Raw genomic sequence first — 24,619 nt, forward strand, 5'->3', positions numbered from 1 at the left:
TGAGATAGACTGTGACTGCAAAAGTCCCAAACAGTATCTCACCACGCTTTGGGCATTTACATTATTAAGGCCAGAGTGACAATCACACTCACGCAGTACAACACTCTTAAAAAATCTGTTCCACACAGTCTTGACTCTTCTGCATATGCAGTAGCCAAAAACAAGGATTTCATTTTTGACACTATATTCTACACACAAACTGTTCCACATATGTTCACTGAGTGAGTAGCTATAGCACATGCTTTTTCTACTAAGGTTTCTAAATGTCAGGGGTGTTACACATTTTTCTCAATGGCTCTTCTGTTGGGTGGATGATGGAGAAGTAAATAAACAACAAAAAGACTTGAGCAATTTTATCCAAGACCATTAGTTATGACTTAATGCAAAACCTATCTGAAATGCACCATTAAACATGAGCAAAACAAACCATAACAGTTTATATGAGAAAATATGGAGTATAGGAAGACCCCCCCTCCTTTTATACAATATTGTTTTATCAAATTTGCTCCATTTTAGGGCTGAGGGGAGGAAAAGGGATTCCACTAGCATTATGGAGACTTGGGTAAATAGGGGTAAGGCTTAGATAATAAATAAAGTCATTGATTCCATAAATATGTTTATAGTTGGTTTTATAAATTGTCCATGAAATATTCTTAGTTTTACTTCATTGCTCACATCTCTCTGAATATTTTCTAAAATCTGCAGTGCCAGGAGTCCTATGAAAACCTAAATTTTTTTATAAACAAAACATACATAAACAAAACAAACTCGAAAAAAACCCTACAAAATACCTGACTGCCAAACCAAACCAAACCCAACCATGGAAATACATGTCTAATGCCATCCTTGATCCAGTCAGAATCTAGCTAGTGAAACTATCATGCATGAGAACACATATATCTTTTAAATTTGCAGATGTATCATAGAAATGATGTCTATCAGAAAAGACAGGTGGATTGTTCAAGGCATTATGGGCCAGGCTGCCCAAACTTTACAAACATTTCCACATAACAGAGGTGGAAAAAGTATCAGAAGTTTAAAGGGATGATTTCCAAAAGAACCTGTGACAAATCCATACAGAAGCCAAACAGATTCTGGCACTCAAATTATAACCTGAGTCCTATCACATCTAATAGGTAAGAAGGGAGAGGTGTTGTTTTCCAAGGAGATAAAGAATAAGAAGTGAGACTATTGCATTCCTTTTTTTTTTTTTTTTTGTCGTTGAAGCAGCTCTTCCACACAATAGGAACAAAACAGCTAAGGAAATACAAGTGAGTGGTGGATATAGGAACTCTGTTCTCCCTCCTCTCATATTCAGTGGATGCAAAAAACACCTCAAATCTGGTGCAGATAATGGTGATATAAACCCCCAAAACCAGCTCACGTGGTTGTACCATTTTAAGGCATAAAATTAATAAATTTATCCAGTCTTATCATTTGACATTTTTTCCCCTCTGACACAACCTACCTTTCATAAATGCTTAATTGATTTGGTTAGCTGTGCATCAAAGTTGATGACAGAAAGTTTTAAAATATATATAGTCCATATCTTGTAGTCCTACCTTAATAAAGCCAGAAGGATGTCTGAAAAAAATCCTCTGAAAATGTTGCCAACTTCCTAAGGAAAAAAAAAAGTACATATATATATATGTATAAATAAACACTGTGATCAAAACAATGATTGTGGAATATATGAAGATAACCAGTCTGTTGATAACTTCATGTACCAGCAACAAACCAAGATATCCATCCTCAGAATTTGGTTAACCCCATCTGTAGATGAACATTCAAATTTTTATTAAATAAATAAATATTTATTATATTAATTGCTGTTATTATTACCTTTTTTGTCCCAAGTTTGATCAGCAAATGAAACTTTCCTATATATTACATCAGAAATTATAGAGGAAATTAATAATGACTGAAAGGCTTTCTGATCATATCTTTAATGAATAATAAAACAACTAATTTCTAAACAATAGCTGAATCTTCTCTCCAGATTGCTGGAAGATATTTTTCAGTTCCACAGGTTTTTTCATCATTCCTAAAGGTTATCATTATTTGCTCTTCATATTTAACTGAGACCTGAGATTAATGAAACTAAAAATTACAGATTTTAATATAAGTTAAAAGTATTAAAATATTATATCATCTTACTGTTCTTCATACAATTTTAGGACAATCAGTAAAAAACAAAGGCATATAACTCCAAGAAAGATGAAAAGATTGAATTGTTGGCATTACTACTCAAGTTTCAGTTATAATATAAGAGCCAGGGGAAATTGAATAGATTTGAAGGAAAGAAAATGTAAAGCTTGTTAAGAAAAACTTATTTCTTCCTAAGTTTCTTATTGAGCTTCTAAAAGTCATTGCTACAAGATACCTGTGAAATGGCCCATGAAAACACTTAGGAAAGAGGCCTCAAATCTGAATTTGCAAGAAAATAAAAATTACTGTGCTTTAGGCTCTACACCCTCAAAACTTTATCTCAGTTCCAACTGGAGAACTTCTCACTCAAATACCTTGGCCTTTGTGTTTCAATGACAAAACGACCTAATGAAGTACTAGATAGAGATAGGTTTAGACATTTATTTTCAGCAGCTCAGGTATGCATCACTAATTGCTCTGGGAGGGAGGAAAGAACCTAAAAGCAAGAAGCTGAATTATCACTGATTTACTTTCAGTTTCCTCATGTGGGTATGTCCTTAAAGGCTGAAGGCATGAGTCTGTGAGTACAACCTGCACTTCAATGCAACTCTTCCTACCATCCCAGTTATTACAGAATAAACACATAAGTTACAGCACCCAGTTTAAGACTCTTTTAAAATACATTATTTCCTAGTAACTAACAGCAAATACAGAGGTCAGTCTTGACCTTCTTATCAAATTTGCTGCCCATGGAGACCAAGCTCCTTGTTTCAGATCCAAGTACGCATTTCACATTTTGTGCCTCATTTTGCTTAAATTTGATGGCCTAATTCAGAAATACTGTACCAGCACCTTCCTGTAGAGTGGAAGACTCTTGTGAAAAGATTTCATAAGTCATAGAATCATAGAATATGCTGATTTGGAGGGGATCCATAAGGATCATCAAGTCCAGCCCCTGGCCCTGCACAGCACCACCTCCAAGAGTCACACCGTGTTCCTGGGAGAATTGTTCAAACACTTCTCGAATTCTTATAGGCTTGGTGCTGTGACCACTTCCCTGGGGAGCCCATTCCAGTGGCTAGCCAGCCTCTGGGGGAAAAAATCTTTTTCCTGATGTCCAGCCTAAGCCTCCCCTGACTCAGTTTCATGCCATTCCCTCAAGCCCTGACGCTGATCACAAGTAAAAAGATTGGTACCTGCCTCTCTGCTTCCCCTCATGAGGATGTTGAAGACCCCAGTGAGGTCTCACCCAGTCTTCTCCTCTCTCTGGGGACATCCTATACCTCCCTACACAAGCCTGTAATGCCTGCTGCTCCCTTAGGGTTGTTTCCAAGTTTATTAAGGCATTGTAATCTGCCACCTACACTGTGGAGAAACAGCACTTACAGGAAGCATGAGTAAAGAGAGGGCTAGAGCTACAGCTGGAACCCATAAAATATCTTAAGGAAGGAAGTTGTGGGGAAATATATTAGTTTTCTGAAAACTGCAAAGTTGTGTGGCACTCATCAGGAAAGTTTCTCCAGTATTACTAAATGCAGGAGGAGGCAAGACTGGCACTAAGGTATTTGAAAAAAAAAGTGGATAGGAAAGAAGCATTAAATTAATTTCTCTAGGGACCATGTTTTCTCTATTTTATCTAAACTGGTGGCAATTTTGTTTTCAAGTATTTTTTTCCATTTTCATATTCTAAAAAAGGATAGGCAGTCAAACAAGCAAGGAAAAAATACACTTTTTCTATCATTCCTTTTTCAAATTCCTGTTATTAGAATTGTAAATCCGGGAGGTCCTTTCACTCAGAAGGAGGGACCAGCAGGTGGTTTATGTATCACAACTACAAAGCTTTTGTTTGATTTTCAACAGGAAAAAAAGTAATTTTTTCGTGGATCACAAAGTTAACCAGTAAGAGATGAAAAATAGTCCAATCAATTCTCCAATGCTGCAATTCCGTATTCCATGGCTGAATAATCAGATTCTTCCAACTCCACACTTGAATTTACTCTTCAATTTACACTAGATTGTAAACTCTGGGCCACTGTTTACCCCATTTACTTAAGTTTATTTTAGCATGGCTATAACATTACGACAATTTCAAAGCAAAGTCTTAAGACACATGGATCATGTGAATGCAACTTATGAACTATATTTTAGCCCGGACTTGTTCATTGCATGAAACAGGCATCCAGAAAACTTGATATCTATAATTTCTAATTCCTCACTCACGTTATGTATGTCTCTCTGTGTTTTAGCCAATTTATATTCCTATCCAGTATCCTCAATGTTCCCATTTGCTGTAGTTTTAAATTCATGTGCATTTATTCACTTCAGTACCATTTACTCCCAGTTCACCTTGGCATTACTGGGAAGAGAGTCACGCACACATTTCTCTGATGATTTGGTATCTTTTCAAATAGATGTGAAACTAAACACTGCTGTGAACAATCTGAGATACATTTTGCCAGATATTATATTTTTTTTTAAATTTTCCATCTATTAAAATTGTGCATGAGTTGTTGGAGATGTTGGTTCTTATGACAAAAAAACCTCTCTTAAATTCTACTGAGTAGAAAACTATTTTAAATGACTGTATATTTGAGTAGCTCATAAATATGTCTGGTTTCAGCCCTAGATTTACTATATTTTTAATTTTCCAACAGATTGGCCATAGTTTTAAGGCTTTCATCTGAAATCTGGTCTATTTAAAGGGCACAATGTACTTAGCTATTCAAAAAGGCTCTTGATCCTATGAATGCACTTTGCTAGTAATGGGATAGTCATTTTCCAGGCCAGTAAAAAGCTATTACTCACTGGAACACAAACAGATTGCGAGAGGGAAAGCTCATGCTGATGGCTGGCAGCCTGACAAAAGAAAGTGGGAAATATGGCCCTTTCCTGAATTAAGTTGCATTGACTCTATCTGTTCCAAATATTTGACTCCTTTCTTCTTGTGATACTTATGACAATAATAGGATAACAGATTTATGTCATGAAGGCACTGACCTTTGTCAGAAGGAACATTTTGACAGGGAAGGATGTGATGTGCTGCTCCGCTCTATAGTTTTGACAATGACTGACAGTATGGCCATATATCGACATGGCAAAGCTTATGCTTATGTTTTTACGTTGTCATCCTTGGATTAACTCCTGGATGACAAAGTTTTTATCATCTTTGATCACATATAACTTTTCTGATGAAATGCCCAGATAGAGACAATTGACACTGCTGAGAAGCCTTGATTCACCTCACACCCACAGAAGTGACTTGTGTTCTAAGATTAATTTTGGGTGAAGGGACAGCTAAACCTAGTGAACACGGATGCTTCTGTTCCTTTACTCCATGGTAAGGGTGCTCTTACCTTAAGAAAGTCTAATTTATACTGCCTGCATTGTTGACAGTTTTATGTTGATAATGAACATTTGATTCTTCCATTTTATTTATGAAAGGTTTGGAATGTGACTAAACTTTAAGAAGAAAGCTGTTACTTCAGTACTTTAATTAATACTTTAAGTATTTAGAATATGATCAATACATGGGTGAAATTATTTTTCTTTGTCTTTAGGATTGGTGGGCACAGGCACTTTATCGCCATAGCAGTAAAGAGGTAACTACTAACCAGGTAGTTAAACAAAGAAAGATTAATAGAGGCAAGGAAAAAGCCATTTGTCCAAAGAGAAGATGCAAATGTTCAGTTTGGAGATTTTTTAGAATTAGAAATTATGACTTCCTATGTACACTTCAGTAGCCAAACAGAACTGTTCATTTTGCCTGTTTTTCCTGCGTGTGCACTGGCCTTTTATTTGGTGGGGATTGCAGCACAGCAATGTAGTGTAGCATGCAGTGTTCAACTCTCTTGTATTTTTTTAGTGTAGCATGAACAATATCTTCCATACTGTGCAGTGAAAACAAAATTGACAGCCTCTGCCCTTGATGATCTTATCTTGTAAACTCTTACACATGAGCAATTTTTATTCACTTGCAGTTTATTTCTGTTCACAGTGAAATCACTGGTGAAATTCCCAACACCTCCAGCAGAGTAGGAACAAAACCAGGAATATTGACATTGACTTTTGTAGGAACTCTCAGAGAACAAATCAAACTGGAAGACAATCAAAGCAGGAAAAACTCTTTTTTTCTGTCTTTCACCTTCCAAGATTTGGATATAAAATTGCATCACTTTTCATTCAGCTCTTTGAGTGGCATATAATGAGGTTTCATTGTTCACTATGACACTTTGACAAATGTTGTGTTACTATTGCTCCTAAGAGTGACTATACAAAACATCCCCACTCCAGCAGCATAGCACAAGTATAGTGAGAATCCAAATGAATTATGCATGAAACATGAGAAAGGAAGCAAATGTTAACTAATCTCAAAATGGGTCAAACTCATGACAATTTAGTTGGTAACAAATGAAGTAATTTTTCTACAATATTAACCAACTGTGTCCCTTTTGATTTGTGTCCCTACTGATTTGCAGAGCACAAAAGGTCATTTTCCAGGCAGATGGGCAATTTCCCTTGCAGAGGGGAATTTAGCTTCTACATGCCAGACATAATGAGAACCAATAAATTAGGGAAACTGCTGTTTACCTAAGATGAAATATTGATGGCCAGGCCCACGAGAATGCTAATGTCTACATTCATCATTTTTTTTAAAGTCTTGAAATTTAGAGCATGAAAACATAAGTTGTGATAGATCTATATATCACAGATACAGTAACATTGAAAAGGTACCAACCACAGAATGCAAATATAATGCAACTGAAAATTTTCAGTTTCTTCTACATTAATTTTAGTTTTATCAGGTAAAATGAAATGGGATGTAAAGCAACACCAAGCACAAACGGTATGGCTTGAAGTATTGAGTAAAGATTAGAAGATCTTTTCACTTTTATATTACCAGTGACTAGAAGCTGGTATGTGAGATATGTGACATGATCTGGTGGTCCTTATCCCGTTCCCAGATTGTGATGCCATATGTCTCCTTCATAAGGCAGTGTAATCTAGGCACAAGGATTGGAACAAACCTTTCAATACAGGAAGGTACCATATGATTAAAAAGAAGCAAGACTAATATCTTAAGTTTGGAGATATAAAAGTGATCCATGGAACTAAATGCCTTTAACTCCAAATTTTGAAGACTGTATTCTGAAGGAGAGTATATTTAAAGGCATAAAAGGAAGTGGAAATTAAAACACAATACTCATTTAGCATGAGAATATTAAGTGCCAATAATCTGGTAATTCAGACAATTGGAATGGCCTCTAAGAAACTGCAAACCCAAACCCATCCTGTTAACACCTGCATGGAAATAACGAAAAGGTTTTCCTGAATGTTTGTGCACAGCTGCAGAACTATGCAGTTACTGGCAGGACAGCTTGAAAAAACAGAGTGCAGTGATGGATGAATGCAAGGATGGATGCACATGTATGATATGGATGGACAGCATTTGCATGGATAATACATATGGAGCTCTGCAAAGGAGCAGGCCATGGTTTCTGAGACCTTATGAGTGCTGATCAGAGGTGAGATCGCAGGAGAAAGTGAAGTTGTATCAAGCCTCTGCTGGTCAGTCTGATCAAAAAGAGACAGTGACTGAAGCCTCCTTGAAGTCTTCAGTTCACCAGTCTTGGTTTTCATTAGCTGTATTTGCTACAGCAGTCACACAACAATCCTAGAAATTTCCAGTTTGTTTTAATTCAGCTGCTTGAATGAATTGAGAAGAGGTCTGCCAAGAAGGACTTCAGGATACTGGACAATAAGAAACTTCCTTCAGGTGAGGAAAGTGGTGATCCCCCCTAGTTCAGCTACCACAAGAATGTATCCAGGGTACAATGTCTGGTTTGGTGCCCCCTTGTATGAGAGTGACATACAGAGGAAAGTCCAGCAGCACACACCAAGAAGATCAGTGACTGGAGTACATGACCTACAGGCAGGCATTGAGAGAGCTGAAAGGGCTTAGCTGGGTTAAAAAAAAAAAAAAGCTATCTTTGTTAAAACAAATATGAAATATTTGAATATGAAATATATGAAATATACTCTATCATTATGAAATAATGATAGAGTGGATAGACAGACTCACCTGTGAGGTCCACAGTAAAAATACAAGTGTCAAAAAGGAAAATTCAGTTTGGATATTAGTATGATAACTTTTGTGATGACAGTAAATTAGCACTGGAGCAGATTTCTCAGTGAGGCTATGGAGTCTCCATCATTGTTGAGGCTCTCAGTGCATCCCTGAGAAACCTGGTCTGGATTTGAAGCTGGTCCTGCAGAAAGTTGAACTAGGTAATCTCAAAGAGTCTTTCCAACCTTAATAATTCTATGATTCTTTGACTAAAATGATATAGCAAAGAACATAATAGTGGAGAGTGAGGGAGGCAGCAGTGAGCACAATTTTATTAGAAGTTTTCTATAAAAATCTTGGTAGAACAGTACTTGGAAGCTGAATACAATGATTTAGTTTTTTCCAACATGTAAAAAAGGATGTTTTAAGTAGAACTTCATTCTGAAACAACATTCTGAAACCTTCAGCCATTATTAAAATGGAAAAAATAATAATGTTTATGCAATTATAAAGAAAATAGAAAAAAATGAGAAGACAATTTGCAAGTAAGATTGCAAGTAGTATGATGGGATACAAACTGCATTGATCTGGACCTTTGGCTCCTGATACAGCTTCTTTGCACTGATCTGTTATTTAATGCTGAGCTAGTAAAACTCCTGAGAATTCTCCTTGTGTAAGGAAAATCCTAGCTGGCACAGAAAGCAAGCATGGCCGGCTTTGCTGCAGGGTACTGGAGAGAAGATCATTCCCAGGGCAGGGGTGGGAAGCTGAAATGGCTCATTATAATGGATACTGGTTTTGACAGTAATGAAGAAAACTATCACCTCTCCATATAAGTACCTAAACATGTTGAGCATTGAGACTGTTGAAAACAGATGTGAATTTCATAGGGTTTTGATGCAAAAGTGTCACTTTTTAAAGAAACCCTCTAACACCAAAAAAACCCATAATAAACACCGAGTTTTGGACTAATTTAAATTTTATCAAAATAAATTAAAACTTTAAAATAATGCTATAGAAAAAAAACTGCATTATTTATAGGAATTATTTCTTCTGTTAGATTTAGATTGTTTTCCATTGCAGAAATTGAAATGTGATGCTGAATTCTGATTTTTCTTATATAACTATATAAATCCAAAGAGGCATAATTATTTATTTGTTTTGAGCCTTTACATGGTTTTCTGAGAGCAGAATTTAGTTCATACATTTCCAGCCTTCAAACATTTTTTGAAGGTCAAGGGATAACTGACTATAGCACAGAAAACAATAACATAATCAACATTTTAAAGCACATTCCTTTTGAAACTAAAACCTTCTAACCACTTAGAATCACGTTTCATAAAGCACACAAAAGAAATTTTTTACTGACACTAATGAGGAAAATGTTAAAAATACATTATCCATGTATTTGTATTTTCTTAGGATAAACTGCTGAATTCTAGATGAACCTGTCCTGCCTATAAATTTTATTTTTGAATAATGTCAAGGTATAATTTTCAGTATAGCCCAGAGACTGAAAAGTCTTCCTCCATTATTCACATTTGGTCTAGTTCTGGATTCCATATGAAATTTCAGACAGGAAGATTTATGTAATAGGCACAGAGTGCATTAATCCACTGCACTACAAAGTCCATTAATTTTGAATACTGCTATCAATTGGGCTACATGGCATGGTGATAACTACATCATTGCCTTTATAAAAATACTTGTACTGATACAGGGCCTCGTTTTTAATTCCTGGATATTTTAAACAGCTTTGTACATGCACATGAATAGGCAAAAATCTCAAAGTAGGTAAAAATCTCAATAGGTAAAAATCTTACGCATGTCTGCTAAATATTTGCATTTATATTTATTACATTCTTAGTGTCATGGTATCAGGATGCTCATTTAGTTAAATTAAAGATAATTTACTTGTTTATTTTCATTGTTAATATTTGCAAATTACATTAGCTATAAATGGAAGCTAAAGAAGTTAAATACCAACAAGAGAAGGTAAACCCAACTATTCCTTTTTTTTTTTTTTCTCTTGGAGATTTAAAAGAATCGGACTAGGCACCTAAGGGGTATTTTGGATTGGGAAAAACATTCAGTTTTATAAAATCAAGGTCATCCTTTCTGTTTTAGAAGAGAGACTCACATTGTCTATATTCAGATACTTATAACATTTACCTTCAATGAGGAGGGAAGAACTAGATGCTTCTTAATAAAGTGGAGGCATGTTAGCATGCAAATCCATTTACTGAACACTCTCAGACTGAACTCAAAAGGTTGGTGAGGTGGACTGGCAGAAATCCCATGAAGATCAATAGAAGAAAATACAGTTCTAGTAAATACAAGGTTTTTTTTTTTCCTAATTTGACCTGCTTTGAGAAGATGGTTAAACTAGAAGGCTTCTGAAAGCCCTTCCAAACGAAATTATTCTCTGAATTTAGAAAGAGAGTCTATTGCCCCCTTCAGCTAGCAAATGAATGTGTATAGGATAAGACACAAGCTGGAACACAGGAAATTCCACATAAATAAACCTCTTCATCATGACAAGCAGACAAATGCTTGGCAAAACGTACAAGGGAAATTAGAAAATTTCCAGACTTAGAGATATTCAGAACTTGGCTGAAAAGGATCTGAGCATTCTGATATAATTTAGAGGTTAGCCTTGCTGTTTGTGGACTTCACTAACTATAAATTCATTTGCGACTGAAATAATTAAATTATTTGGAACATAGAAAATTATCATAAATTTTCTTTCCATTTTAAAGTCTTGCATGAAAAGCTCCTTCTGGGAATTATACAATTTATTTTTTTAATAGAAATATCAACATCTGGTTGCAAAAATACTCCAGAGCAACATTTCTCTTTTCCACATATATTCCCACACATATTCAGTGCATTATTTTACAGCAATTTCTGGCTCAAATTTGAATCTGCACAGCTATAAGCCCTTCTGAAAGTATGGCAATATATGTATATGATCAACCCCACAAAATGCACAGGCAGTAATTTACCACAGATTTCTGCTGCATTTGTAAATGAAACAGAATTGGTAGAGCTGGAAATAATTAATGATTATATGACCTACTCTAATTTTTGTTTTGGGTTGTTTCCAAGAGATGCTTATGACATGTTAACTGAAGAAAAAATCCCTCACATATTTTTTCCCAGACTCAGCTTCACTCCTTTTCTCTGCCTTCTCCCAACACCAGCTGCATAGTGGGAAGCAGAATGGGGGCTGTGGTCCTGTTGCCTCTGCCAGTTCTTCCTCCCCAGTGGAGAATTCTTCACACTCTCTCCCTGCTCCAGAGTGAGGTCCCACACACCCCAGGCAGTCCTTCAGGGACTTCTCCAAAGGGAATCCTCGCCAGAGGCTGCACCTCACACAGGGCTCCAGCACGAGTCCCTTCCATGGGGTGCAGTGTTTCAGGGCAGTCTGTCTTGGAGATGGCTGGCAGTGATTCCTTTGGATATAGGGGAAGCTTCTGGAAGCTTGTCACAGAAGCCATCCCTGCCTTGCCCCCACTACCAAAACTTTGCCACACAAACCCAATATATGTGGAGTGGCAGCACTGTTCAGGCTTACAATTTATCTGCTGGAAATGGTGAATTGTGCCAGAGATAAACTATTTTTTGCCTTATCACAAAAAAGGTTTCATCTTTTGTCACAAAGCCTCAAAATTGTCCCTCAAGAAAGGAAAAACTGGCAGTGATAATTTTAAAGGACATTATTAAAGAAACAAGGTATAAGAACTCTCTTCAGTTTGCTTTTCATCAACCAGTGTTTGCTGTGTTATTAAATTGGCACAAATCTCACTGAATTGATTCACTATAAAGTATGCACAATATGGCTCATATTATTCCCCTCAAAGAATATTACTTTTATACCACTCTCTCACCCTTCAGCTTTGCTTCTTGGTAGACTTTATAACACCAGGAATGTTTTTTAGCCCAGCAAAATTTAAACAGGAGGACACACCTTTTTTATAGTACCTTCAAGTTAATTGTATGAAATTGTAACTGAAACAACAGAAAAACTAAAGATAGAATAAAGAGAATATTTTTCATCACTATGGGACATTTCCATTGTATTCATTCGGTTTTCCACCACAAATATTAGAATATGGTGGAAGGAAATATGTGACCCTCATCACCAATGGTCAGTTCCTGTTCTTCTTTTATCAACACTGGTGTTCTAACTTCAGTATTCTTCTCATATTTTATTTTAGATATTTTCATTCTTTTAGTAAAAATGAAATCTGCAGGGTTTTTTCCCTTTGTCTTCTGTACTTAAATTGTATCATAGCTTACTTTGGCATGTTTAAAGTGAATGAACTAGCGAAAAACAAATCTATACATTTGAATTATCAGGATCATGGCTGAAGGGACTTCTTTCATGTTATTTCTACTAACAATGTAATATTTAATATCAAGTTAACTTTAATTTATAGCAGTAGGAGCTCAAAACAATGCCAATGACTTCAGTGAGTTTACCCTGAACTTTCACTGAGAAGATGCTTGACGGCTGGAGATCATTGAAGTTGCTCCAGATTTACCTCAGTAATAAAACTAGACAATGAATCTGAGATTTATTTACAGGAGTATGAAAAGGGGAAATTTTCAGAGGACAATATAAGGCCCAATTTAATTACCATCAACAGCATCCCTGAGAAACCAATGGCTTAGCTTTTATTTGCTGAGAGCATTCTCTGTATAAGCTGGATGGATCCTTGGAAGGAACAAGAAAGGGCAAAATCCTATTTGCTAGCACTAATAGTACATTGTCTATTAAAGTATAAATTACAGCTTAGCCCTTAATGACTCTTTCAACAAAGAACTGCCATTTCAAATAGCATCTTTAGGGTCTTGTGTTTGTTATTTTTTTCCTTGAGCTCTCTTCCATGGCATAAAATATTACTTATCATTTAACAACCTAAACAGCCATTAAAACACCATCTGAAACAAAACATACACACCTGTTTATTAAGTCAATTTGTGTATGGCATTGGCTTCTAAAACCACCCAGTCTTGTTAATTTAATGATTAGACAATAAAAAAAATGTCCTGCTCATTCATATTATTGTGTATCATCTAATAAAACAATTTCCAAGCCAGAACTTGGAGGAGAAATTTATTTACGTATTATTCACAGTGAATTGCTCTTGATATTAATTACACAAGAGCAATGATATTGAATCCATTGCTCTTTACAGCCTACTGTACCCTGTAGTCTGACTGATCTTCATTCTCCTTTTACAACATACCAGGGAAAATATGATAGCTGTAATACAGGACTGGACATGTACAAGCTGAAATGATCCAAATTAGCTGTGAGAAACATCTCCTGAGTCACAGCTAGCAATGCTGTGTTCAAGGCTAGGAGACTGCCAACAGAGGAGAAAAGTGTCTACCTAATGAAAAGAAATCTTTATGTTGATAAGACAAGGGAAATTAAGGAAGTGGTACAGAAAAGCCCAACATAACTGCATTCTGCCTTAATCAACTTGCTGTTTAATTTTTCTAGTTAGGGTCATTTGTGGTTTCTTTAAAACAAGGGTGGCAGTGCCATTGTCCTGCTGGGATCAATGTTATTTTCTATCAATTTAGGTTTGATATTGTCCATGAATGATAGTAGATGCTGTACTATAAACCAAGCTTGGTTAAAAATAAAAATAATCATGCAAAAAATGTACTCTTTGCTCAGTCAAAGAACTGTGGTTTTAACAGTTCTTGCATATTAAGAAGCTGAGAGAGAGAATGAGACATTTAAAAAAAGTTAGTTGGGAAGATGGAGAATTTAAAATGTTCTTTAAACTCTTTAAAAGTTGAGAAAAATTTTGAAGGTGGGAATAAAGATATAAGGCATAAGAAATTTCAGAAAACTTGGGAGATATTAAGGAAGCAATTTGCCTACTTATATATAGATTTTTCTAACACAGATGAGAAAGGCTATTTCTATTATTTTGTTTTAACTTTGTCAAAAAAGTTCTCCCCTCATGAGGAATCTTTTCAGATAAAGATAGATGAAATTCAAGTAAAACTGTTGAAACAGCACCACCCAGAAAGAGCTGCTCCAAATTTTACACACGGATGATCAACTCACATATGTAATCAATACACAGAAGTTTCCAGAACAAAGTTCCCTACATTGTGAAATTTAAACAGTTGGGATATTTTTACATCTGAGAAATAGAAACCCTAACTTCTGGTATTTTCCTCTAAAAGAGTCAAAGGATAATATCATATCTACAGAAAACCAGCCATGGATGCCAGCTTCTAAAACTTGCTTTGTTAAAAGTCTTAGAGGTATTTCTGTTAAGTTAATTGCTCCTTTTTCTAGAATGACCCTGTAAAATGTTGTAAAATAAAGATAACTGAAAGTTCCCCCCGTAGAGTTCAATACAAGAAGACAAAGACACAAGGGCTGTGCAAAGACCATGATCTTTTCCTGTTTCCATGGTGATACAGTTCTGGAAAAGATACACCCATTTAAACTGGTGGACCCTTCTGAAATATATTGTTAGGCAGATGTAACTGTGCTTGTTAAGCATTGGAATGTAGTTCCTGAGCTCTATTCAAACTCTTTACATCCCTCCCCATTTAGAGAGCATGAGTTCAGAGGAATCACAATGTAGAAAGGCCACAGAGACCATGAAGATTCATGAAGCCTCACATTTCGAAAAATGTAGGTTTCAGATGTACAATCTCCAAAACTGGCACACATTCCTTACATATTTATTGGAATACAGGTTTTCTGGATTTAAAAAGTGTCAGGGATGTGTCTATCTGTTGATTAGACATCTTCATAATCTACCTATGTTGCTGCATGCTGGACTTAAAAGTCACAATTTACTGACTACATGCATTTTAATGATCTGGTTTTGAGTTTTCTCTTATGTATGCACTTATAGTAGTAAGGAAGATGAACCATTTAAATGGAGATAGAACCTGTCATCATACTAATCATACCTATTAAAAATTAGACAAGCTACTGGGCATTAACTTCCCTCCTCCAAACCTCAAACCTCAAAGCTAAGTTTAAGAAAAAATGCTCCATGTACTTATGTTGGGCCATCCTGAAAATCAGCACAAGATCTCAGAGTGTGTTAATAGGGACAGATGACAATTATCTCTCATGAGACAGAAAGACAGATCGTCATTGTCTGTTGTCACTGCAGGGGAAGTAGAATATAATATGTGGGAAGATCAGTCTCTGTTTAGCTCATTGCTTCTGGTCCTGAACAGAATTATGAATATTCCAAACTCTTCTTTTCAGAGTGATTTTTAAGTCTTCACTGAGAACCAAGAGAGAGGGAGTTCTGTAAGAAATGTTCCCTTATTTTCACTGGGGTGTTTCCACTCTTGGTTGATTACGAGTTTGTCCTGCTGTGTAATTGTTGCCTGGCTTATCCTGTGTTGACACCATGAGGACACTACTACCCAGAATGAAATGTGCTACATCCTGCAACGTGCAGATGAGAGATCCATAAATGCTGATGTTTCTGGTGTGGGGTTATCTGCTGTGGCAGTGGTGTGGATCTGTTGGTATTAGGCTCTATGTCACACAAGTTATAAACTACTTGTCTCCTCCTTTTACCTAGAAAATAATTACTTTATCATCTTTCCCTGGTAACATCCAAACTCCACTGGACCCTTCAAGGTAGACCAACTGGCACATTTGTTCCTGCCTTGACTTTAAGTTTCAAGTTTCTTTTTTCTATTTCAGATACAAGGAAATGTTCATGTGCCTGACAACTGAGTCAATGTTTCACTTCTAACAACTGGTCTAGTAAAAAGTAAGACCTCTCAAAAAAAGATTTGTCCTGCTTATAAGCATCTATCAAAAATATCCTTTAATTTGCATTCAGAAGAGGGCAATAATGGTGATGAAAAGGCTGGAAGGAATGTCCTGTGAGGTCTAGCTGAGGTTTTGTCTGATTTGGAGAAAAGACAGGTAGAGGGTGACATTATGGTTCCTCCCCAAGGAGGGCAAGTGAAGAGGGAGGTGTTGATTTCTCTGGTATCCAGTAATAGGACACGGGGGAAAAATTCAAAGCAACAGCAAGGGAGGTTAAGTATGGATATTAGGAAACATCTCTTTACTGAAGAGGTGCTCAAGCACTGGAACAGGCTTTCTAGAGAAGTGGTCAGTGCCCCAGTCCTGACGGTGTTTAAGAGGCACTTGGACCATGCCCTTAGCAACACACTTTTATTTGGCCAGCCCTGAGGTGGTCAGGCAGCTAGACTGGACTGTTGTAGGTCACTTCAAAATGAATACTCCTATTCTATTCTATTCTATTCTATTCTATTCTATTCTATTCTATTCTATTCTATTCTATTCTATTCTATTCTATTCTATTCTATTCTATTCTATTCTATTCAAATTTCTATTCTATTTTGTAATTATCAGGGTTATTACTTAATGTGTTCAGGCAGCATTCTGCATATTTCCAACAACTTTTTCCTGTCCTCGCCTTTTAGAGAAGTCCATATTTCTATACCCTTTTCATCTACTCTCCCCAAGAGATACCCAGAAGTTTGTATATATTCACCAATTTCCAGAGATGTACCAGGGCTAGTGAAACAAATTTCAGTAACCTGATTATGTCCCATAAATTAAATGTGCTTTGCTAGGAGAGAAAATCCTTTGCTTCTTTTTGTCTCTCATATTTTCTTTCCCCTCATTCAAAATCCCTCAGCACATTCCAAATTGTTTTCTTGTAAAAAGATCCTATGCCAGTGTGCTAAAATCCTGCTTTTCTTGTGCAATACATACAATACAGCAGCAGATCCATTTCCAGCTTCTCACCTATGCCTAAAAAAATCAGGCTCTTGAAAAAATACAGTTCAAATTATTTTGAATTTTAAAAATATATTAGGGATTCTGAGTTTGCTTTCTTCTCTTGGTTGTCAGAGCTGCTTTTGGAACATTTACAAATAAAATTTGACCTAACTATCTCATAATATCATTTCACATATTAATATATTTTTTTTGAGTAGCTGGATTAAGACACTTGCAATTTCTATTCCCAGGCTAATATCAACTGAGTAATCTTCCACAGATTTCAGGGCTCAAAGATAATATAAAATCTTTAATGACATATTTTTATATAGTGTTTAATTAATTGGAATTTTAAATTGTAGATTGAAATAGCAAGTAAGCAGAGAGGCAGTCCTAGTTTAAAGGTATCAAATTATGTCATTAAGAAATGCAGAGAAATGAGTCACTGATGTAAGTATTATTAAATTTACGGTATTATGTATTAACTATTTAAAACAAAAGTGTTTGTGAACTTTAATAAGATAGAATTTTTTAACTCTGACATTAAAAATTTATCATGTATTTCAAAATAATAGAAAGATGTTGAGAAATGCTCCATTACTATAGAATCTGATGAAAAATTTTTAAAAATAGAGATTTTGAATAACGTATCTTTTTTCTTTAGCCAGCTGAGTCCAAAATAATCTTTTGAAACTCCACAATCACAGGAAGACGTGTTATTTTGCTACACTGATCTCAAGTTTAAATGGCAGCTCCAGAATGAGCATGCCTTTCCTGTAAATCCAGCGTGACTTCTGCAAAATTAGAGTTGGGACAATGTCTCCTTTCCAGGGATTTCCATTTGACACATAAAATAGGTCAGGTGAATTTTATACTGACTGCTCTGCTCTCCTTTCAGAAATTCTAAAGGAGCCCAGACTGACCATTTGGGTTAGCACACATAGGACACTTGAAATGTAGAAAAGTGAATTGGAGGAGATTAATTTTCTATGCACAAGTTAGGAGTCTACTTTTTAGAAGAGACAATTCATTATGGATCCCTTGTATTCTTGGTACTAAATCTCAAAAATCAATGTGATTCTACTCTCTGAGGTAATCATTCCACTCACTAGGTATGCTGGGTGCCCACAGACCTGCCCTCTGAAACTTCTGTTATTTTGAACACTGTCTCTGTTAAAGAGACAAGATGTCACATGCTGGTGACACTTTCTTCCTGCAGAAAGAATGAGAACTTTTTAATGATCTTTAATATTTGGAAAGAGCAAACATCTAAGGAAAAAGGTGTATTTGTCAGTGAGGAAATTCATTTACTGAGAATGAGCAGAGAGTCAGGGTTGATTCTTTCTCTAGTATGTATGTCGTATATATTTTTCAACTTTCAGTTTATTATGCCCAAGAGTATCTTAAAAAGTTAAATTTTAGCAAAAGAAAAGTTTTATTTTAGAAAACCTGTTAATATTTAGAAAGCATTTTTGTTTGCAGTCAACAATTATATCAATTTTAACATTGCAGCCCTTGTGAAAGATCTGTATTGCTTTAGCAAAGAGAGGGGCAGGCTCTAATATGTTAATGACTAACTTCGAACCCATCACAAAGGCTTTAAAATGCCATTACTTCCCTGTAGTGTCATTAGAAATTTGCAAGGGAGGAAACTGGTTTAAGGTGATTTTATCTTTTGTCTTCAGTGTAAAAGACAGTAGCAGAACTGACAGTGATACTGATACTTTCATTTTGACAGGTCTTTTTCCTAGGCTAGTTTGAAAGCCCTACAGATATTTTAATCCAAGCCAGTGACACATTTTAGTACCTGCATAGTAAGTTCAAAGGCTGTCTCATAGAGAAATTTTAGCTGACTGCAACCTGCTTACATGTAAAACAAGACATTGGAATTCAGTGTTCTAACCTAGTAAAACAAGGTACAAGCAACTCCCTCCTCACTCTCTCCCTCTGGAATGGGTGGACCACCCATTGAAACCCTAATCCCGAAAGAAGCAAGGAGTTTCTGAAGTAAAATCTCCCTATCTCTGTATTTGATTGTTCATCATAAACAGAGTTGCATTACCCAGGGAGAGACGGTGTTGTGTCATTTCTATCTCCAGCTCCAAATCTTGGAGCACTGCTGTTTTCAGCAGGACATTGAAGATGTGAACAATACAGCCAGAGGTCCTTACTCATGTGAAAACAAATCTTCTAACACTAGAGATGCCATAAATATTTCTTTCTATTCTTTTGGACTGGTTTAGTTAGTCAGATAATTATGTTTTCATTTTATAGTTAACAGACATGTGATAGTTTTTGTTATCAGTTATGGATCGTAAAAAGTAATGCTATTCTTCACACATGTAATAAACCTGTTTCAAATCTGAATATGTATGATCATGAAAAACATTATTTCAATGTGCTAATTATTAATCAAAAATTCTTGAAATGGAATAAGTCTCTTAAAAACATCTAGTCCAACCTCAGTGCTCAGGAGCAATCAGATAGAAGAGGCTGTCCAAAGAACAAGATGATCTTTTAGGTCTCTTCCAACCAAATCCTATGATTCTATGATAGAGCAGGTTGCCTGGGACTTTGTCCAGCTGAGTTTTGGGTATCTTTGGATAGTTTTGGATGTCTTTGGATATCTTTAGACTTCTGAAGATCTCTAAAGATCTGCCATTGGTCACGGATTGGGTGTGTTTGGTGGGCCATACGCTGCTCCTTACATGTGCTGCTATCTTGTCTTTGGGTTTATCTCCATAGATTGCAGAGGGCAAGGAGAAGGAAAGCTCATGGTAGATATCACTGAACAAGTGCTGAAGAACTGATGAAAAATAGTTGGCAGACCAAGCTGCTTTTAACTCTACTTAGTCTGTAGTACTCCAGCATACATGGCATTATTGGGAATGATCCAGTTCTTAAAAATATGTGAGACAAAAAAAAAAACAACCAAAAAACCAATAAACTGAGAAAACTTTAGAGGGGCAAAGAAAAGTAGATGAAAGACAGAGAGTGGTCAAGGAGGCCTGGATACTTGTCTGTTCCAAAGGACTATAGGATTTAAAGGTGTGGACAGATTGTCCACTCTTTTGAAACATGTTTATTTTTTTTTTTTTTTTTGATACTGTAATTTGATTACTGAAGTAAAAAAAAAAAAAAAAAAAAAAAAAAAAAAAAAAAAAAAAAAAAAAAAAAAAAGCGCTATTAGCAAGGGATAAAGTTGACCAGTACACACAATCTTTCATCTTTCCTGAAAGGACTCAAACACCCAGATTGCCTCAGGCACAGGAACAGTGCCGATACAGAGGGCAGTACAGATTAGATTACTTTTCTTTGTGCTAGAAAAGCACTTAAGCCTGCAGACTACTGAAAGTCCATTAAAATCAGTGGGAATCATAAATGTGCCTGATTTTGGTGTGCTTAAATACATGCTATGAACTGAGATGGTGCTCCCAGGCAGTGAACTCTGAAGCATATGAGGGGTCCTATAAAATGCAGTGGTCCACTCACTGGCGATTTATCTCTCTTTACTAAATCATTGTCTTTTGTTAACTGGGGATTATAGTATTCCCCTCTTTCTATCCCTTGTCTGAAATCGAAGTTTCTCAAGACAGCAGCACCCCTCAAGCACTTAATCTCTGCATAACAACAAACTGAATGAGAGTTGTTTCTGTGTGGGGATTCTCAATGCTTAAATGAAACATAACTCCAAACAGACACTAACCAAAAAAACTCCTCTTATCTCTAACATGCCAACAATTTATTCTTCTACTGAACTTTTATCCTCTTTAAGTTATTGTGCTGTTTGATTTTTAGTGTATGGAGAATTTAGAACATAAAAGTGATCTTCACCTTTGCTTTCACATAGCTTTAATAATAAGCACTAAACTGAAGATCTGGTGTGCATGGGAATCAATTCTTATATCCTCACAGTAGTGGCTATAAAATATGGAACATAAAATCACACAGCTAGATACTTAGTAATTACAAATAATTCATCTTCATCTCCAGCCTTCACAACAAAAGTATTAGTTTAGGCTTAAGGAGCTGAGGTAGAGCAGTAGCTGAAAGATATTTGAGCCCTTTCTGTCTTCCTAGGCCATGTTTCCATCACTGTAAACCAGTGAGACATTTCTGATGGCATAGATACAACACACTTTCAATGTTAATAGTTCAAGTATATTTCCAACAAATAAAATATACATTTAAAATTATTTACCAATAGCTGGTTGAATTTAGCAAGTTTCTCTAGGTTTTTTTGAGTACTACCCAGCAAGCATAAATGCAAAGGCATATCCTCAAACAGAAACCAAGGGCAGACTGAAATATCATACTAATCTACCACAGGCAAAAGCCTGTCTGGACAGTTCTGATGGTATTTTTTTTTCTCTATGCCTTCAGGTTTTGCTGCATTACTGGTGGAAATTAGTTCCAGAGGGGAGAATCTTCTCTTGAGAATTTGTCATCACCTGTCCTTTCAACAGCACAGAAAGAAAGAAGCATTTCACCAGAAAAGTGGGACCTAAAGTGTCTTAGAGAGTAGCCTGAGTTTATTGTCTTGTAGTTTGCAGGGAAGAACTCCCTCGAGCTGTAGCAACAGCTCATGCTGTCCATAGTTAATTCCTCCTTTGCAAATATTGTGGGAGAAGCTGTCCCAGGTAATGTGCTCCCAATTGTTCTTTATTCCCAAAATCTTACTCTAGATACCAAAATTACCAAAACAAGCTGCTAGGAAACTTACAACACTTCAACAGCTGAGAAATCTGAATTTGAAGATGAGAAATTAGATTCAGACAAGCTCCATACTGCACAAAGCAAGAAAGTAACTAATTTCTGTAAAACAAAACTATTTTTATTGCTTCAACTGTGTGTAAGTTTTAATAATTGGTGTTGTAAATAGTACGCCTTTGACATAGTCCTTGATCAAATTAAGATTCCTGAGGGGGGGTTATTATCTTAAAGACAAATACAAGTGGAAGTTGTCATCTATTATGTGCAACTGCCTCACATATAAGTTAAAGCAGAAATCCATACTTCTTCCTTCTATTTTTTAGTCAAAAGTTTCATTATAAGAACACAGTCATACTGTTCATTTTATTTACAAGTTATTCTGAGTATGATGTCATTTTAATTAATGGTTTTCACAAAAGAGAAGACCATAATCAATTAGGGCTATATTTTTAAAAAGCACTTTAAAGCAAAGGCAATCAAGAAAACTTTTCAGAAAATCAACTCTTTTTTTTCAGTGAATGTTGTATTGATTTTACAGCTTCACATGCATATTGTGCCACTTAGAGAAAATGTCTCTTCCAAATGTCTGCCTACTCTTTGTGAGCATGCATCTGAAAACCTAAATAGTTTGCCAAGGTCTACTCTAATTTATTTACATCACAGATTGTCAACAGCAGTAGGTGGCAATCACCACGGGACCAAAAAAAGGTACTTTGAGAGCAAATATAAAATAAAGAGTGAAGATGGTGTTGGTGCATAAGATTAAAACGGGTTGTGAATAAACTGGACTGAAAACCAATATTTGGGATTTATTTTTACTTTTACTAGGTAATTATGACAGTGAAAATATTTTCAGTCCTAGTAGGAAGCTAGATTCACTGGCTAATCTATTTAGGAAGGCTATGGAATTTTAGGAGAGAATGATGCTTTTTTAAGATAGTGTGAACTCTGTGCTCCGTTTTCCTAAGGAATGAATGATTTGATATTCTAAGTGATGGGCACAGAAAGTTCTACACCAGCAAATAAGAGTGAACATGAAGCTGTCAAGGTGCAGGTGCAATCCTACTGTGGCATCAAGGACTGTCTGGATTATGTTCTTTGTCATACAGTTTAGTTTTACATAGCCCTGGGAGGAGCAGGGAATTGGACTTGATGAACCCTTCCAACCCTTCCTTGGGTTCTCCCAACTTGGGGTACTCAGTGGTTCATGCTTAGAGCAACTGAGACAGACTGATGATGGGGATGACAAGGAATGACCAGTGGGATTGTTGCACTGGGCTGAGAATCAGATTTCATGGTGACAGAAGATTTCATAGAGGCCAGAAATTTAAATTACTGAGACCAGAAATTTCTCCATGCTACATGTGGTCAAACCCAGGATTTCTGAATTCTCTTATACAAATAGAAAGAGCACAGACCCCATGGTGATGGAGATAAGTACTTAAAATGGAAGAAGACACAATACAAATATCTGCTGTATGTAAAGGGGGCTTCCATTTCCTAGAGGGGACATAGAAGAAGGCTGGAGTGGGACTTTTTACAAGGGCATGTAGTGATAGGACAATAGGCAATGGCCTTAAACCGAAGGAGGGTAAATTTAGATTAGTTTTAGGAATAAATTCCTTACGATAAGGATGGTTATGCTACATCCTTAGAAATGCTGAAGGCTGGGCTGGATGAAGGTCTAAACAGCCTTGTGAAGATGTCTCTGCCCATGGCAGGGAGCTGGAATTAGATTATCTTTAATGTCCCTTCCAATCCAAGCCACTCTATGATTCTATGATAGTTGGGACCAGATATCTAAAATCCAGGTGCCAGTTAAAGCTTCAGGCATCTAAGGCAAAATGGGATATTTTTCTCTTATGCAGACTCATCATTTCATTTCTGGATATACAGAGTTACTCTAACCTTTCAGTTCTGGTAGATATTTCTCTGAAAATATTTTAAGTAAGTTAAAGTTGAGGAGTGGAGCAAGGTAGATGAGGTGCTCCAAAGCATCACAGCTGGTGGATAAAAGAAAAATTGAGTATCATCTGCTTTTTTTCTGCACACCAAATCACTACTGTATTGTGAAGATAGATGTCTATCGTATTCTGTGGGTAAAAAGTAAAAAAAAACTCATGTGAGCTCATCTGGTTCTCACTGTAAGGGACAGATCTTTAGAGCTTTAAAGCATGGGTTAGCTTAGAGCCATGTTAAAGAACTATCTCATTGAGAAATGGAGGATTGGGATTTTTTGCAGAACATGCAGATTTGAAACCATACCAGTCAAATCCCATGGTCCTTTTTTTCTCTGTCTTAGCCTGGCAATATAGGCTCTATACTCTTCTCCCTTTTTCCTCTGTTTTGAAGGAAAATGTAACTGGATTATTTAGCGGACCCATTCCCGAGTTATACCCTGGAGTTATGAAGTGAATAGCAACCCAATATGAAACATATGATTGTGCAGAGTGAATTCCATATTGGCCTGCACCCTGCATAATTGCCTTGAAGTCAATCTAAGCCATGTAAGCTATTGCAGAATTTTTTTACATGGAAGAAAAAAAGGAAGAAAATTAAAGAGCCCATGTCTAGCGTTGTGTTTTATCCCAAGCCAAATGCATAGACAGCTTGCATTTGCCAGCCTTCTCAGAAAAAGCCTAAAGGGACCCGTTTGCCAACATTTTATTCCCTGGCAGAAAGCTTTTTGTATTTCCATTAATTAGCCAGCTCAGGGTGTTTGCTGTTTCTCTGTAATACTCTAGCCAAGGGCAGACTCTATGGACAGACATCAGAAAAAAGCCACTGACTCTATAGAAATCAACTGAAGAATTCCATCTTCATTGCTTGGAAGATTGGAACAGATGCACTGAAGAGAGGAGTCCAGGAGCACAGATTTTTATGTATGGTTTTATCAGAGCTTAACAAACCTATAGTGGCAT

The 24,619-nt window shown here is 36.3% G+C and overlaps 1 protein-coding gene across 4 annotated transcripts in view; it reads right to left on the reverse strand.

The window, feature by feature from the left end:
* Positions 1-24,619, reverse strand: part of TENM4 (teneurin transmembrane protein 4) — a 1,535,416-nt gene that overhangs the window by 1,051,139 nt on the left and 459,658 nt on the right. For all 4 annotated transcript variants that reach the window (XM_088159254.1, XM_088159253.1, XM_088159247.1 and 1 more), the window contains one exon: positions 1,563-1,618. The gene's annotated coding sequence lies outside the window, so the exon portion shown is untranslated. The remainder of the gene's footprint in view (positions 1-1,562; positions 1,619-24,619) is intronic.

This window comes from Sturnus vulgaris, chromosome 2 (genome assembly GCF_052056855.1).
Source record: "Sturnus vulgaris isolate bStuVul1 chromosome 2, bStuVul1.hap1, whole genome shotgun sequence".
Classification (NCBI taxonomy): Eukaryota; Metazoa; Chordata; class Aves; order Passeriformes; family Sturnidae; genus Sturnus; species Sturnus vulgaris.